This window comes from Notolepis coatsorum (assembly GCF_963971535.1).
Source record: "Notolepis coatsorum genome assembly, chromosome: 16".
NCBI classification, from domain to species: domain Eukaryota; kingdom Metazoa; phylum Chordata; class Actinopteri; order Aulopiformes; family Paralepididae; genus Notolepis; species Notolepis coatsorum.
Genome location: NC_140180.1, coordinates 53,517,322 through 53,534,286, shown reverse-complemented (window position 1 = coordinate 53,534,286; position 16,965 = coordinate 53,517,322).

Here is a 16,965-nt window from a genome sequence, read left to right as displayed (position 1 = left end):
TTGCAGTGTTTGCAGGGCTATATCTATATTCTATATTATAGCTATGGAGACAATACTATGGCTCATTTGACATTAACTATCCATCGTTCAACATGTGAAAAATAATAAATTTGTTCATGTATACGTTCACATGTTGCCGTTTTTTGATGCTTTGATCGCCAGTAACGGCATTCGTTTTGAATACTACATACGTTGATCAGCCGGATCGATATGAAATCATTGTAGGATCAAGGTGGAATTGATGTCATATAGTCCTTACCTTTACTAGGAGGTATCCCAAAAAGAATATTCCAATTGTCTGATCGCGATTTCCAGTATTGATGTTGATCGGGTCCCTCATACAAAGTGGCACAGGATATGCCTCGAGTGTGCTGAACGCATTTCGAAGTGCTCGGATGAAGCGATTCACTTGGCTTGGTCTAAATTCTGTGCCCGGACCATATACGATGTAACACAGAGTGTGAAACAAGGTTTCAAAGGGTGGGCGATACCGCCACCTAGCAGGATGCGGCTGGTATTGCACATTTGGGATTTCAGAATCATTTCCTATGGTAACACCGAGGTCCGTGAACCTGTAATGAATAAAACAATCGAATAAAAGTAAAAGACGACCAAAACCCGAGAAATCTCGGGTCTGGCACTCAACCGCTGGCGAGTTAACCCGAGAAATCTCGGGTCTGGCAGCCAATGTGTTAACCAGCTATACGTATGCAAATTACGACAGCTGTTTCAATTACAAATCGCTGGTGGTGGGTGGTACAAACAACATCATCCAAATGTGTAAGATACAAAATGATACAATTAAAGGTAGTTCATCGAGCCTATATTACACCATGTAAAATAAAGAAAATGGATCATGCCATTTCAGATTTGTGTTGGCATGGATGCCTCTTGGGCAGTTGGTAATTTATACAATCAGCACTCACGCAACGCATCATTACACTAGCGCATATGTCAGTTAAGCGTACAATCATGTTGAATTGGAAGATACAAAAGCCAAATTGTTTTTGCATTGACACCTGGATGAGGGAATTCATGGACCTATTGTCAACGGAACAAGCATGAATATGACCCCCCCCCCCCATTTGTTAGTGTGTTTTGTCTGTATTGTACTGTATTGTACTATGTTTGTGAGTTTTGTTTTGTCTGTATTGTACTATATTTATGTTGAGCTGTTTTGTGTTTCAAACTATTAATAATAAATAAAAAAAAAAAAAAAACACCCAGTAGTAGAACAACCAGTGGCACCGTTCATGTTTCTACACTAAAAGATACATTTGGAACTTTAGACTACTACACAGTACATCTGGAACATTTATTTGTGGACAGCTCAGCTCACTAATACCACATGGAGAGCTCAAACAGAGGTATGATATCACTGATAACAGCTTCCTGCAATACTAACAGCTGAAAGGGATATTTCACTTTAGTAGAACTTGTCAAATATCTACAGTCTTAAAGTCATCTACAGTACAAGTAAGTTAGCGACCACTGCTGTCCCTGTCGTCCACTGTCAACACCACCATTCCTCCCAGGTGAGAGGCTCCTCATTCACTTCATTCAGAACCATGTCTAAATATCATACTTCTGATGTATAAACAAACTATACAATATACCAAAACTGCAGTAATTTAGCTAACGCTTTTATCCAAAGCGACTTACAAGTTCTTTACAACAGGTCAGCAGGAAGGGTATAGTAGCATAGTAGGTCGTAATATAGGCAAGGAAGATTACTTAGTTGCAAAGTGAATGATAGTAAAAGACAGTATGAAGATTAGTATACTGTATATATATATATTTTTTTTTTACCTACTTTTTCTCCTCCTTTTTCTGAGATTTTTCTCCCATCCCAATTTCCTCTCGTGCCAATTCTCCCTCCCCTGTCCTGATCGTTGCTCGCATGTTCCCCCCACTGGCCGGTCGTAGGGAGGATAGAAGCCCATCACATCCCCTCCGATACATGTGGAGGCAGCCAGTCACTTCTTTTCACCTGCCAGCGCGGACTCTCATTGGCGAGGTGTGGGAGGCTAACACTGCCCCCGCCATCTCCTGTCTTTGCTGTGCAGGCGCCCTGACCGCCCTGTAGGAGTCGCTGTTTACAACGACCAGACTACCACCCATCGACTCCTGTCTACCTGTATGTCATGTATGTCATATATGTTATGATGAATTGAAAATGGGGGACCCTGATGTAAACAAGACAAAGTATTTAACTTATATTTAACAATTGTGTGTATTGAGCTGTACTGTATTGTACCCATTCTGCAATCTGTTAATACAATTTTCAATCAATCAACCAATTCAATCAATTCAATCAATCAATCAGTTGGGAGAAGAAGAAATAACACAACACACAAAAAACGTACCACTCTGTCCTGACAGAGGCAGAAGGTGTGGGAGCCGGTTCTGAAAGGACCCGTATGGGACCCACCTGACCTCTACCTGAGCCCTAGCAGCCCCTCCAATTCCAACAATGGTGCCCAAGACTGTCTGCTACAATCCTTTTTTAGGTTTAGTTCTTTACCTCTCCTTTTTATTTATTCACCCCTTTCTTTTTTTATTTAATAATTCCAAAAATGCTTTTTTTCTTTTTATTGTAGATACACACACTCATGCACACACATGGTGCATTTTGTTATTATTTTTTTATTCGTTTTTGTTGGCTACTGTCATTATGTTCTCACTTTATGTATCTACCTACCTCACCATCATAGATATATATCACCCTGTCTCTCTTCTCTCTTTCCTCTCTACACCACTGGAACGCGCTTTATCCAACCAGCTCACTGATTATCTATTACAGAACGACCTCCTAGACCAAAATCAGTCAGGCTTCAAGACGGGTCACTCCACAAAGACGGCCCTCATAGCAGTTACAGAGGCTCTTCATTATAGGAGTCTCACCTCGATTACTACAATGCATTGCTACAGTAGCTGGTTTGCCGTGGCGCGCAGTGGCGTCGTTAGACCTGGGCTTTCTTGGCTTTAGCCCCGGATGTTTTTCTCCTAGCCCCGGACATAAAAAAAAAATAAAATAAAAAAAATCATTTTTTTTTATTTATTTTTTTTTATTTACTTTTTTTTTTTTTTTATATGTCAGCATCCCCATTGTCTGTGCTAAATGTGTGTTAGTGTTTGGTATTTTTTGTTGGTTTTTAGTACTTTTAAACATCTATTTTTAGTAAGTAGTTTTCATTTGATCCTATAATTTTTTCATTCACCGATTTGTGGACTTTTTTTTTAGTGTTCTGAAAGGCACCTTATAAATCAAATGCATTATTATTATTATTATTATTATTATTATTATTATTATTATTATTATTATTATTATTATTATTATTATTATTATTATTATTATTATTATTATTATTATTATTATTATTATTATTATTATTATTATTATTATTATTATTATTATTATTATTATCATCCAGGAGGGAAAATACACTTAGTAGGATAGTAGGGACTGCATCTCTGCCTGTCCTGACCAGGAAACACTTTGCAACTGTGATCTCCTCTGGCAATAGTTGGATATTGTAATGTGTGGCGAGGGGTTGCAGCAATTCCACTGAGAGAAACTGGTCTGAGGCTGGATAACATGCCTGTATGCCTCTCATAAGTTATTCTCCAACTCATGAGAACCTGCTCTCAAGCTCTTGCAGCATTCTGTCGACGACTGGATAGAACAGTTTCTGTCTCAGCTGATCTCCTGAGCTGAGGTCTGAGCTTGTGCCACAAGATGACTCAACTACATACTCATCCATCCTTTTCTGCTTCCTCCTTTGGCTGGTAGTATGTTCCTCAATCCAAAGGCCATTACATATGTATATAATGAAACACACAATACAGTTTTTTTTCGATTGCTTAAGCATGATTTTGAAAACGGGGCCCAGTGTTTCAAAACACACAATTAGCACAACCACACACAATTATCAGAACACCTCAGATCCTTTGCTAAATTAAACACTTGTCAAAACCATACACTAATTTATAAAAACTACATTTTGTTACCATATGAAACACACGTTTCATATGACTTAATTCTGTTTGAACCAGTTACACACACTGCTGTGCTTAACCTAAAACACATTTAGCAATTCTACTTCTCAGTGATTAGAGTACTGTAAGTGAAGTACGCAGAGAATGTGCAAATATACAATAAATTCACCAAACACTACACAAGACCAATGCTGTAGAGACTGATGAAAATATGCAAAAAGTGTGAGGCTGACATTGTGCTTATAGGGGTGCAAATCTGGGCCTATGTTTTGCTCCTTGAGTGTAAGGTTTTGATAATTGTGTAATACTTTTGATTTGCGTGTTTATGCAATTGAAGAAAACTGTAAAGACTAGAGATTAACTGTTTATTTCTTTTGTACATAGGCTGTGCATATGTTTGTTTGTTTGTTTATTTGCTTATGTGTATGATTCTTAACTGTGTTTTTATTTTGTTATTGGTGTATATGTGTGTATGTATGTACAGTATATGTATTCCCCCCTCCTCCCCCCCGGGCTGAAGCCCCCAATGTTTTCTAACCCTAAAAACGCCCCTGGCGCGGCAGTGGCTCAGGAGGCAGAGCAGTCGTCTGGTAATCCAGAGGTTCCCGATTCGATTCCCGCTCCTCCCAGGCAGCGTGTCGAAGTGTCCTTGAGCAAGACACTTAACCCCTAATTGCTCCCGATGTGCAGGTTGGCAACTTGCATGGTTGCCTCCGCCCTCAGTGTGTGAATGTTTGAGTGAATGGGTAAAATGTGAGTAACAAATTGTAAAGCGCTTTGGATAAAAGCGATATAGTGTATAAATGCAGCCATTTACCATGTACCGGCTACCGCCACCAAACCACTTAAACTCATATAGAATGCAGCAGCCCGCCTGATCTCCAATCTACTAGAGTCAGCCCACGTTACCACAATTCTTAAAGAGCTGCACTGGCTGCCCATTGCTGCAAAATTCCGCTTCAAGGTCCTTGATCTGGCCTACCGTGCAGCGAGGGGAACGGCTCCCTCCTACCTCCGCTCAATGGGCTCTAACTACACACCCTCAAGACCCCTACGCTCTGCATCTTCTGGCCGCCTCAGACCCACTCCTATCCGAGCTCCTGGAGGGTCATCAATGAGAAGCAGGCTGTTCTCTGTCCTCGCTCCACAATGGTGGAACGAACTCCCCACCACAGTCAGGACAGCTGAAACCTTTCCAATTTTCCACCCGTCGACTAAAAACCAAATTATTCAATCAATATCTGAAATTAAAAAAATCTACCTTGACTATTATACTATCTACTGTTATGGTTAGGTGTCTTTTCTAGAACCCAGGAGCAGGACACAGGCACAGGGGAATAGAGCGGTTTCGAATATTTAAAGAGTATGGGAAGCAAGGTCCAAGGTGGTGAGAGGAGCTCAGGTGTGGAGTGGAGGGGTGACAGACTGGGTGTGTGTGTGTGTGTGTGTGTGTGTGTGTGTGTGTGTGTGTGTGTGTGTGTACGTGTGTGTGTACGTGTGTGTGTGTGTGTGTGTGTGTGTGTGTGTGTGTGTGGGGTCCATGAGGGTTCAGGCTGGTGAGGGTCCGTGATTTAGGTGTAGTCCGGAGAGGGGAGATCCTGGACATCAGAGAACAAGAGTTAGTATGGAGCAAAAAGTCACTGGACACAAGAAGACATGATTCCATGAATCATGCCCTAAGATTTATTACGGGTGACAAATATGATACTCACCATTGTCTTTTGTATGAGAAGGTAGGCAGGCCATCTCTCTCGTTGCGACGTAGTTATCATGGGTATCTTTTTATCTACAAAGCAATTATTGGCAAACTTCCACCTTATATTACATCTTTGTTGGTCTGGAGTGCTGTCACCTACCAAACTCGTTCGAATGATCGGCTTGTGCTCATGGTGCCTCGAGTTCGGTCCGAGCTTGGAAAATCGGCCTTCTCCTACGATGCTCCATACACATGGAATACCCTGCAAAAGTCTCTAAAGCTCGGAACATTCCCGTCATTCATGGAGTTTAAAGGCATTGCACTTGACCTATGTACTGAATCATGTAATTGTTTTTAATCCATCATTGTAGTAATTGTAATTCATTGTAATTATTAACTGTTATGATATTTGTGTCCTTTGTTAACTCGTCATCACTGTAAATTAGGGAAACCTCAGTGCTTTCACGAGTATAAATAAAGGTTTGAAATGAAATGAAATGAACGCTGAGGTCTGAATAGAGTCATATACCACGGGAGGGGAAAACAACACTTGGACAAGGAGTGACAGGAATGCAGGCCTCTTTATCCTGGCTGCGTGTAGCTTATTGCCAGCGGAAGAGTGCAATAATGCTTCCGCATTCGTCACCGCACGCCAGTACGGTAATGCGCCTTTCCTTTCACGCCGCTCAGACAAATGCGTAGTACATTGCAACACAACGCAGCATTTCCGCGTACATTGCAACGAATCACTTGGAGTTTGAAAGTGATATCAGAAGAAACTACTCAACCTCGGCTGTCTTTAACTATGAGTGAACACAACGCATTGTAACGTTAACGCAGCTGTCAACTGTACTTTACTATGGGATATACATGTATATTATCGCGACGCGTCGTCACAGACTAAACAGTGTTCTGGATTTTCCTACAATGGATTATTGATTGTAAATTGAACCCTTGCACTGAAGAACCATTATGAATCTGTGTTAGAAAATGTTTTGGATCTAAATCACTTGGAGTTTGAAAGTGATATCAGAAGAAACTACTCAACCAGAGGCGTATTTAGACCACTATCACTAGGGCACGTGCCCTAGTGATGATCATCTGTGCCCCAGTGATGAAAAAAAAAATAAAAAAAAATGTTTTTTTTTTTTTTTTTTTTTTTTTAACAAATGTTTTTTATTTTCCCTTTTTTAACATGATCAAATGATCATTTAACATGATCAAATAATTATTATAATATTTTTTACTTCGCTTTGAAATATTATAGTGAAATATTTTGCACTGCATTTATCTTGTTGAAATCCTCCAACAGGCTCTTTTTTGTAAGTTGACTGGTTTGCACACCAATAATACAGTGCAATAATAGAATAGTAGAATAGATAGTAAAATTATGCAATAGAATGGCCAGAGTAAAATAGTGCTACAGTACAATCAACAGCGGGGTGTATTAGAAGGCTATGGTGAAGAGGTACGTTTTTAGCTTATTTCTGAAAATATTAAGAGATCTAGCTTCCCTAATGTCCATAGGTAGTGTGTTCCATAACTTTGGTGCATAGTTAGCAAAGGCTGCATCCCTGATTTTCTTTAGACTGTGGCTTGGAACCTTCAATAGACCAGTAGTAGATGATCACTTACTTGTAACTTCGGGTTTGATCCAAGGAGTAAGTTGCCCCATATTGCTCTGTAACATTTCTCTTTTTGTTATAGGACCGACTAGTAGGATTTCAGTTTTGCCCTCATTTAATTTTAGGAAGTTGTTCGTCATCCATTTGTTTATTGCTAAGAGACAGGCGGAAATGGAGTTTATAGCTGTGTGATCATTTGGTTCAGCGGAGATGTACAATTGTGTGTCATCTGCGTAACTATGGAAACATACATTGTGCTTTCTAATGATGTCTCCTCAATGTTCAATGTTCAATGCAATGTTCAATGCAAGTAAAGCACTTTAAACTTTAAGTATGACTAAATGCTTTATTGACTATATATATAGTAACTGTTCCAAAATGCATAGATTTCTATGTATTTTAGGGGTTTGGGTGGCTAGCTCTTTTTAATTAATATAAATGTCAGATTGTTTTATTTATTTCATAGATTTCTATGCATTTCAGGAGTTTGGGGGGCTGGCTCCCCAAAATAATTAAATAACATAACCCTAACCTAACCATAAAACCGAAATAAAGTTAAAAAAAAATAGTTACAAAATCCACCCATTTTCGCCCACAAACCGGCCAAAACCGACCAAATTTTTTCCGCGGTCGCGCTACGCGCTCCCGCTTCGTAGTTGTTGGTGCCCTTCTGTGCCCTACTGAAGTGCTGGGTCTAGATACGCCCCTGTACTCAACCTCGGCTGTCTTTAACTATGAGTGAACACAACACTCTAACTTACTGTAACTGAGGGGTACAATTCCCTGACTGTATTAAATAAGTATGGTATCATTAAACCACTACTGTCTTATGTACATTACTACTGGCCATACAGTACACAGGTATATGATATGAACACCTCCACAATGACACGGTTCCACAACAAATCTTGGTTAGAGTAATATTTATTATTATAGCAACGGTAGGTTACAGAATGATAACTATGAATTGCGCTTGTAAGGCGAAGAATGTGCATGAGTAAGTCAAGAGCGTAAGTCCATTAGAATAGTACGCAGGAGATAATAAATACCACCTGTATCAATAGGAATTATATCTATGGTACACTAGTAGGGCAGCGGGAGATACTAGTAGGGTCCCTCCGGTTGTAGGCCAGCAGGGGGAGGAAATGTTCGAATGCAAACTCTGGATCAACGGGGAATCAATAAGCTCCAGCTACGGGAGTCGGTACATTACTCCCTTGATCGGCAGACGAAAGCAGCAGCTGTAATCCAAGTATGCGTGCAGCATAGGTGAAAGCCGGCCAGCCTCTCCTAGAGACGGGCTCGAGTGATGTTCCTCACGGGTAAATCCCACACAGTAGTGGGTGTAGACGATTCTCCTCCGCTCCAACAGCCACAGGACCAAAGCAATAATCCAGCTGGAAAGGGCTCTGCATTCACCGGTGTAGATTCTCCGGTGCGCGGTACTTCACATTAACTAGGTCGAACTTGACGTTATTCCACTAAGCTCTGACACTTTACTATCCTATTCGCACGCGGTTATAAGTGCTCTATTTAGATGCACGGTTGCTCACTTCACTTGGTCGTTGACTCGTGATGAAGGCTTTACGTTTGAGGGTAACGCGTTTCTAGGTTAACTTGACTTTAGGCTAAGTGCTGCTGTATCCACCTGCGACGTATTTATACGTACAGTGAATAATCTAGTACCAGCCTTATTCCTGTCTCGTATTCTTGCGCAGAACCGGGCATGTCCAGGCAAGCCTTGGCGGTGACTTTGAACTAGACCTTGGGGGTATGGCAGTGGCGCCTAGTGGATCGCTATCCAATAGGAGAACGAAATATTATGGTCTGTACTAGGTAAAAGGGATATTCCGTGTATATGTTCAAAGAATACACAAGGGATATCAGACGATATACAAATACTATGCAATATATATCAAGTAGTAAATATATATATTCGGTTTAATCTGATCCTTCGTAACACTTACCATGTTTAGATAATGAAGTACTCAACCTAGGTCGAACTTGACGTTATTCCACTAAGCTCTGACACTTTACTATCCTATTCGCACGCGGTTATAAGTGCTCTATTTAGATGCACGGTTGCTCACTTCACTTGGTCGTTGACTCGTGATGAAGGCTTTACGTTTGAGGGTAACGCGTTTCTAGGTTAACTTGACTTTAGGCTAAGTGCTGCTGTATCCACCTGCGACGTATTTATACGTACAGTGAATAATCTAGTACCAGCCTTATTCCTGTCTCGTATTCTTGCGCAGAACCGGGCATGTCCAGGCAAGCCTTGGCGGTGACTTTGAACTAGACCTTGGGGGTATGGCAGTGGCGCCTAGTGGATCGCTATCCAATAGGAGAACGAAATATTATGGTCTGTACTAGGTAAAAGGGATATTCCGTGTATATGTTCAAAGAATACACAAGGGATATCAGACGATATACAAATACTATGCAATATATATCAAGTAGTAAATATATATATTCGGTTTAATCTGATCCTTCGTAACACTTACCATGTTTAGATAATGAAGTACTCAACCTCTACTGTATTTAACTATGAGTGAACACAACACTCTAACTTACCATGTTTAGATAATAAAGTACTCAACCTCTACTTGTCTACTGTCTGACTGAACACAACACTCTAACTTACCATCTTTAGATAATGAAGTACTCAACCTCTACTGTATTTAACTATGAGTGAACACAGCACTCTAACTTACCATGTTTAGATAAGTACAGTTGACAGCTGCGTTAACGTTACAATGTGTTGTGTTCACTCATAGTTAACACTTTGGGTGCCGGGAAACGCTTTACAGCGTCTTTCCCGGCCATGCTCAAGGTGCCGAGGACGCTGTACAGCGTCTTTGATCTGTTTACATCTTTTTTCGATTTTCCCCGTCTGAACTTCACCGCCGAGCTTTTGGAAGAAAATTTTAACCGGAAACTGCATTTCCTCTCAAATTTCACTAGGTGGCAGTGTCCCCCTATTTTCTAACACTATCACAATAGGGGGAATATTGTACCCCACAATGAATCTGGCATTTGATTGGCCAGCATACCTGGCCAATGTAACCACAGGTATAAAACGTTAGCGCGATCCCAGAATCTACGAGGTTTTGGAGGAGAGAGAGAGAGAGAGATAGATAGAGCGATAGAGAGAGAGAGAGAGAGATTGAGAGAGAGATTTGAATTGAGATCAGCCTATAGTCTATATTTATAGTGTTATACAGTATAGTGGTAGTATCAGACTAATTGTAAGGTTTCAGCTGTGCTTTAGAAAGTACTTAGTCGTGCTAAGTAGTAGTACTATTCGAGGGATTAGTGTGTAGTCTAGGTAGTATATTTCAGTAGTAGTAATAGTAGTTTGATCAGTTAGTAGTTTCATTTAGATCAGTATGAAGAGACGTAGTGTAGGAAAGCGAGGGGACAATCCGGCGGCGGGTCGCTTTGTTCAGACGAAGCTGGCGTTTGGACCCGCGGTTGTTCAAGCAGCAGCAGCACCAACAGCACCAACGTCTTTGGTAGCTCCGATCGGAGAGAGCCGTGAGACCGTTGCTGGGCCCAGTAACGCGTCTCTCCCCGGGACCGGGAGCGGCTCTACCCGACGCAGTTCGAGGAAGAGGAAGGCTGCCGCTGTGGTCATAGCTTCTTCATGCGAGTCAGGGGACAGCGATTCGACCGCCCACGAATCTGATGGGAGCGCCGATTGGGAACCACCAGGTAATTACACGGTCTTATATATATATATATATATATGTGTGTGTGTGAAACGTGTATTTGATGATTTACATACTGTGACTATGTAACGTTAGTTCGACAAACCAACGGCGATATGCATGTGATTGTGTGTGTGTGTGAAACGTGTATTTGATGATTTACATACTGTGACTGTCTATGTAACGTTAGTTCGACAAACCAACGCCGGCGATATGCATGTGATTGTGTGTGTGTGAAACGTGTATTTGATGATTTACCTACCGCTTATTCTGTGACTATGTAACGTTAGTTTGCCAAACCTAACGCTGATATGCATTTATTATATTCTAGCTCCGGAATCATCTGACGATGATCTCGGCTTGGGTCGGAGGTATGAGTCTGATTCATCGCACGATTCAGACGTGGGAGTCGGACACGGTGGTGGTCGACGGGGCAACGGTACGTCATGTTTACTAATGCAATGTGAATATTGTTTTGTGCATGTTCAAATCGATAGTTGAATGATATAGGATATAGTAGGGATGTAGAGTACAGGCCACGCGACCATGTGCTACAGTTAGGTTGTCTTGTGTGCGTGTGTGTGTGTGTGTGTGTGCATGTGCACGCCCTTTGAAGTGGCTCTTTGAAGTGTGTAGCTATCATGTAAGTGATAATAGTTGCATGCTGGGCATGATACGACGTGGTGGTGGTGGTCGACGTGGTAATTGGTATGTTGCAATGTGAATATTGTTTTGTGCATGTTCAAATCAATAGTTGAATGATATAGGATATAGTAGGCATGCAGTACAGGCCACGCTACCATGTGCTACAGTTAGGTTGTCTTGTGTGCGTGTGTGTGTGTGTGTGTGCATGTGCACGCCCTTTGAAGTGGCTCTTTGAAGTGTGTAGCTATCATGTAAGTGATAATAGTTGCATGCTGGGCATGATACGACGTGGTGGTGGTGGTCGACGTGGTAATTGGTATGTTGCAATGTGAATATTGTTTTGTGCATGTTCAAATCGATAGTTGAATGATATAGGATATAGTAGGCATGCAGTACAGGCCACGCTACCATGTGCTACAGTTAGGTTGTCTTGTGTGCGTGTGTGTGTGTGTGTGTGCATGTGCACGCCCTTTGAAGTGGCTCTTTGAAGTGTGTAGCTATCATGTAAGTGATAATAGTTGCATGCTGGGCATGATACGACGTGGTGGTGGTGGTCGACGTGGTAATTGGTATGTTGCAATGTGAATATTGTTTTGTGCATGTTCAAATCAAGATATAGTAGGCATGTACAGGCCACTACATTTAGTTACATGGATGTGTGTGTGTGTGTGTGTGTAGATGCCTCACCCCATGCCATTTGATGTGTGTGTGTATGTGTGTGTGTGTGTGTGCAGTGTGTGTACACACACACACACACAAGATCAAAAGACATGCATCCTCTCCAACACCTTTGAACTTCGCAGTACATGGTGAGGCCTCTATATGCAAATTCCATTGATTACAGCACACACATACACAATGGCATGGACACATGGCGAGGCCTATATTTAAATGCATGGTTGTGTAGCATATGTAAAATTCCATTGATTACAACACACACACATGTACATGCTTTGATGGCCGCTGATTTATTTTGTGTTCACACAGCAGAACACTCCGAAACCGAATCCGGGGCCAATACACCAACATGCTTGGGTATGTACTAACTACATTTATGTATGTGTAAATGTATTACTATTGTGTTTTGTGAGACTTACTTACTGAATGAATTTAATCCAATTCAGATTCTGGCGCAGACCCTGCAGATAGTGACGCTGAGACTGGCAACGACATAGGATCACATTCTACTCCTGCAGGTAATTGTACATGGTGGTGACTGGCTGCTGCTAGAGCCTGGGCCTGGTGGTAGCTGGCTGCTGCTAGAGCCTGGGCCTGGTGGTGACTGGCTGCTGCTAGAGCCTGGGCCTGGTGGTGACTGGCTGCTGCAGGGCCTGGGCCTGGTGGTGACTGGCTGCTGCAGGGCCTGGGCCTGGTGGTGACTGGCTGCTGCAGGGCCTGGTCTGGTGGTGATGGTGGTAAATACAATGACAATGCGTTGCCCTAGTGTAATGTATTACATCATGTGATTCTAGAACTGGATGCTAGTCTGGACATGCCGGAACCTGTTGCAGGGCGGAAACGCACATCTAAGAGCGGTAAGTTGGCCTCACTCTGCACACCACTTCCAGCTCTGACCTCTGACCCCCACACCACGTCCAGCTCTGACATCTGAACCCCACACACACTCACTCATTCACTCACACAGTTTGTAACTACGTGGCATATGAATGTCTACAGTAGGGGTGTTATAGTATATTTGTATAATTGACAGGTCGTGGAGGAGCGAAGAGCAGGGCTGCGATCCGTCAGGAAGAGGAGAATGCCTGGTCTCGTGAGGGCTGGGTGCCTCAAAGGATCCCCTTCACAGCCCAACCGGGGTTGCTCCAGGACGCCAAGGCACTCAGATCTTACCGGCCTGCGAAATGGATGGATCTGTTCCTGACAGATGCTTTTCTGAACTCTATTGTTGCCCAGTCCAACCTCTACGCTGAGCAGTCCATTGCCCGGCTGGACCCCACGCTAACCAGTAGCAGGGCACTGCTTTGGAAGCCCCTCACATTGAAGGAGCTGAAGAAGTTCCTCGGACTCCATTTCCTTAGCAGTGTCCTGCGGAAGCCTCGCGTGGACCAGATGTGGACCACTGACGACATGATGTACACACCGTACTACTCTGATACCATGCCACGCAACAGGTTCCAATTGATCTGGCGATTCCTCCACTTTGCGGACAATACTTCCCTGGAGGTTAGAGACAAATTGTGCAAAGTACGCCCTGTAGTCGACCATGTAAACACGAGGTGCAAGGAGCTGTACCAGCCTGAACGCGAGCTCGCCATTGACGAGGGGGTGATGGCATGGCGAGGCCGCCTGACCTTCCGGGTCTACAACCCCAACAAGCCCACCCGCTATGGCATCAAGTCCTACTTCCTGTGCGAATCACGCACAGGATATTGCTTTTCATTTAAGCCATATTGTCGGGAAGGCTCGATCCTGGGGGACACGGTCGTCGGTCTGCTTGGACGTCTGTCTGGGGCCGGCTATACGCTCTACATGGACAACTTCTACAACTCGGTACGTATGTCAGCCAGGCTCCGACAGTTGAGGACCGACGTCTGTGGTACCCTCAGGAAGCACCGGGGCGAGCCAGCCATCATCAAGAACATTACCAAACGTGACATCGGTGTGGGGGAGCGCATTGCGGTCAACAACAAGGAGGTCCTGATCGTGGCATGGCGCGATAAGAGAATCGTGAAGACCATCAGCAGCTTCCACGAGGACACTATGGAAAAGGCGATGGTGTGGAAGAAGCAGAAGAAGGGCAAAGCGCTGAGGGTGGAGATGCTCAAGCCAACATCAATCCTGGAGTACAATAAATTCATGAACGGCGTCGATCAGCTGGATCAAAATATATCGTACTATCCGGTTACACGTAAGACTGGAAAGTGGACCAAAAAGTTTGTGATGTATCTGATCCAAATATGTATCTTCAACGCGTTTGTCTTGTACAAAAAAAAGCACCCACAAGGGCATTACTCCAACCTCTTCCGGTTCACCAGGGCTGTGGCGCGGACCTACACAGACGGTAAGGAGAAGAAGATTCCTGGGGTGACAGCGGAGATGGAGGCGGAGGCGGAGGCAGGGGAGGAGGCAGGGGAGGAGGCAGGGGGTGGGGATGAGGAGGAGGCAGGGGCTGAGCAGGTGGGGCGTGTCGACCCTAGGGCCCCACTGGGGGACCCGCAGAGCAGATTAGTGGGTGGCTTTGTGAAGCATGTAATGGTTGCATACAAAGCCACCCCGAAGAGAAAGCTACCGTGTAGGAAATGTCGTGTCTGCAGTAGGCGTGGCATCAGGAGTGAGACCAGATATTTTTGCACATCGTGCAAAGTCCCCCTGCATCGTGACAAATGCTTCGCTCTGTACCACACAAAGAGGGATTTCTCTAAATAGTTTCTTTATTAGTTGTCATACAGAAGTACAGACTACTTCTAAATAATCCGGCACACAGAAGTACAGATTACTTCTAAATAATCCATCATTGTGTGATACAGACAGAACCATGTGTACCGGTACATAGTATAGCTAGCTGAGTGTAGTATAGTATAGTGTAGTATAGTATAGTATAGTATATTGTAGTATAGTATAGTATAGTATAGTGTATGGGTAGTTGCACTGTTTTCTGTACAAGACAAATGCGTTGAACACATGTATTTGGGCCACGGTTGTCGATATTGCATAGGCATGTTTGGACCACTTGCAGATGAGACGTTATGTTAGCGATCTAGCTGTATCGACTCCATTCATAATTTGCATTGTGTGTGTATATAGTTTTTTTTTATTTATCTTTTTCCCCCCTCATTTTTACCGTTTGCACAGAACCAATGGTTGCTGACAGTCACCCAGTTTAAAAAAGTATATACTGTAGGTAACATACCACACTTTTCTAATGCAGTCCATTGGCCTATTATTTATATACTTTGGAAGCATGTATTGGATATTTTTTGGTCCACAGATCATCTGGCGCTTCATCCATTTATCAATGGACAATGCAGTCATCGATGCGAGAGACCAAGTAAGATATGCCCTGTAGTTCATGTGACGTGAATGTTACCAGCAAACTTCTAAATGCACTGAAACAATGGTTGGTTATCCTCCAGTGTTCACTTTTTATAAGGTATTGTCTTTGTAAATTACCATAATCCTATACTGTGAATGTTACCAACAAACTCCTAAATGCACTGACACAATGGTTGGTTATCATCAGCCAGTGTTCACTTTTTATAAGGTATTGTCTTGGTAAATTACCATAATCCTATACTGTGAATGTTACCAACAAACTCCTAAATGCACTGAAACAATGGTTGGTTATCATCACAGTGTTCACTTTTTATAAGGTATTGTCTTGGTAAATTACCATAATCCTATACTGTGAATGTTACCAACAAACTCCTAAATGCACTGAAACAATGGTTGGTTATCATCACAGTGTTCACTTTTTATAAGGTATTGTCTTGGTAAATTACCATAATCCTATACTGTGAATGTTACCAACAAACTCCTAAATGCACTGAAACAATGGTTGGTTATCATCACAGTGTTCACTTTTTATAAGGTATTGTCTTGGTAAATTACCATAATCCTATACTGTGAATGTTACCAACAAACTCCTAAATGCACTGAAACAATGGTTGATTATCCTCCAGTGTTCACTTTTTATAAGGTATTGTCTTGGTAAATTACCATAATCCTATACTGTGAATGTTACCAACAAACTCCTAAATGCACTGAAACAATGGTTGATTATCCTCCAGTGTTCACTTTTTATAAGGTATTGTCTTGGTAAATTACCATAATCCTATACTGTGAATGTTACCAACAAACTCCTAAATGCACTGAAACAATGGTTGGTTATCCTCCAGTGTTCACTTTTTATAAGGTATTGTCTTTGTAAATTACCATAATCCTATACTGTGAATGTTACCAACAAACTCCTAAATGCACTGACACAATGGTTGGTTATCATCAGCCAGTGTTCACTTTTTATAAGGTATTGTCTTGGTAAATTACCATAATCCTATACTGTGAATGTTACCAACAAACTCCTAAATGCACTGAAACAATGGTTGATTATCCTCCAGTGTTCACTTTTTATAAGGTATTGTATTGGTAAATTACCATAATCCTATACTGTGAATGTTACCAACAAACTCCTAAATGCACTGAAACAATGGTTGATTATCCTCCAGTGTTCACTTTTTATAAGGTATTGTCTTGGTAAATTACCATAATCCTATACTGTGAATGTTACCAACAAACTCCTAAATGCACTGAAACAATGGTTGATTATCCTCCA